Here is a 2,145-nt window from a genome sequence, read left to right as displayed (position 1 = left end):
AGACGATAAAGAGCTTTGTCTCTGCTGTTAGTCACAGGTTCAAACCCTGGGTCTTCCACTCGCCCACTGCCCATGACTTGGGCCAGGAGCTGACCTGCTCGTTCTCTGTAAAATGGGGATAATGATCATGCCCACCTCATAGGGTTGCTAGAAGATCAATCATACACAAAAACCATTTAAAACAGTCACTAGATAGAGCAGGGGCAAATAAAGGTCAACTGGAAAACTGAGGTGGCACCAGCACCCCCTCTTCCTCTTGAGAGGTCACTTCCGGGGCATAATCCACTGATGGAAGACAGAAGTGATATTGGCAAAGGACCGCTGGGCTGTGCGACATAAAACCGTCGGGTCTCTGGGCCGGCTGACTTGTTTTACAGGCTTGCCCGGCGTAGGGCAGATCGAGCCTGGGTGGACGCACTTTCCCAGATCGGCTGGTGGAAAGCAAGTCCCACAGAGCCGGGCTCTCATCATCGAGGCTGTCTTTCAACACTTCACCTTGGGCACTTACAGCGCCCCCTGGCACACGATGTGCACTGGACAGACACCGGCCCTTCTACAGGAGCGGCTGAAGGGGAGGCCCTGGAGCACTATTGAAAAGGGTGACAGGCGTCTGACTGAACAGATCAGGCGAGAAGACATGCATGTCACACCCAGGGCCCTCAAGGCCCACTCAGCTACTGTGGCGAACGTGGAGTCTCCCCAAGTAACTGGGGGTTATTTCCCGAACGCCATGTTCAGCAGATAGAGGAATAAGCTGCCTATGTAATCGTCCATATACTGAAAGCACCCGAGAGATAACATTCGTATCGTCCTCGAAATATTTCTGAGAACATTTTATGAAAAATCATGATGGCCCGCCTCTATTTAAAATTGAATTTTCAGTGAAAATACTTAAATTTTAAAATTACCCCACTTCCCCCCAAAAAATTACATAGGAAAACAAGCATGGCGATGCCTTAGAATTCATTAATTAGGTTCCAACTTTCTGGCAGGTAAAAAGTCCAACCCGATGCCTTGGAATTCATAGCGAATATGTAGGTAAGCTTTTAGAGAAAGAAAAAAAGGAGTAAGAAATAAACGAATTTCTTTTTTCAGCTAAAGAAATACATTGTGATCTACTAAAATATAAAGGTAAATTTTCTGAGAATCTGTGACAAATTTACAAATTTATGACAAACCTAACCACTTCCACTTAGAGTGTTAGTAACACCTTAAAAGCTGAAGTGTGAAATTTTATCCTGGCATCTAAACAAATTACAGTAGCTAAAAATTTATCTGTTATTTGAGATTCAATAAAATAGAAATGAACATTAGAATAGAAATACAATACGAATTAATTTGTCATTTGGGATACAATGAAATAGAGGCTCAGAGAAAAGTACATAGCTGAAGCATCATCTTTTTAAAAGAAAAAAAAAAGGTATGGAGAAAATATGAAACAGCTGCCATTAGAGATGGTGTAAAAGCCTAACTCAAGGGCTAACGCTCAAACACAGAGCTCACGAAGCCTTGAAGGAAACCCGCCAGGAAGTCCCGTGCTCCCTGGGCTTACCTTGCACCATGAGGCTGGGCTCCCTGCCCCCGCCGTGGGCCAGCATCTCTCTGCGGTAGCGCTCCCCGGCCGCCCTGGGGACACAGGACACTGTTACAGGCGCCTGCACACACGGCCTGCTCGGCCCCCGTTCACACTTGTCTTGAGTTTCTCAAAAGAAGCCACGCTGCTGTCATGTGCAGAAAAACTGCCACCGTGAGACAATTTGGCGTTTTACTTTCTCGTTTCTAAAAATCTACTTCTGATTTGGAATTTATTCTAATGAGTAAAACCAGGGGTGATGTATTTCCTGTAAAAGGTTAACTGTATTCTTAGCTGTTTGGTAGCAAGCAATCTCTCTTGATCGAAAGGATTATTTAGTTTACGTATTATAGGATAAGTAAAATATTAAATCCTATTCGCCATCATCTTTAGGATAAATTGAGATTTGAAATTATTTATACCGTTCTTTACTTTCATAAAAGAACTTGAGATGGGACCTAACGAAGAAAAATAACACTATGAAATGAGTGGGGCAAAAAGCTGGCAGGAGAGGGTTAATTACACCAGGAGGCCTTGGCTAGGGAAACGGCTGAGGGAACAGACACCTGACT

General features: G+C 44.2%; 1 long non-coding RNA gene across 1 annotated transcript in view; it reads right to left on the bottom strand.

Annotated features, from left to right (window-relative positions):
- The window catches only part of LOC105293284, a 26,379-nt gene extending 24,750 nt beyond the window's left edge, over nt 1–1,629 (bottom strand). The window contains exon 1 of the long non-coding RNA XR_895971.2: nt 1,553–1,629. This is a non-coding gene — a long non-coding RNA (uncharacterized LOC105293284). The remainder of the gene's footprint in view (nt 1–1,552) is intronic.
- Nucleotides 1,630–2,145: the final 516 nt, after the last annotated feature.

Source organism: Pteropus vampyrus, unplaced genomic scaffold (genome assembly GCF_000151845.1).
Source record: "Pteropus vampyrus isolate Shadow unplaced genomic scaffold, Pvam_2.0 Scaffold71, whole genome shotgun sequence".
NCBI classification, from domain to species: Eukaryota; Metazoa; Chordata; class Mammalia; order Chiroptera; family Pteropodidae; genus Pteropus; species Pteropus vampyrus.
The sequence above is the reverse complement of the archived record's forward strand: the minus strand, read 5'-3'. Positions and strand labels throughout refer to the sequence as shown.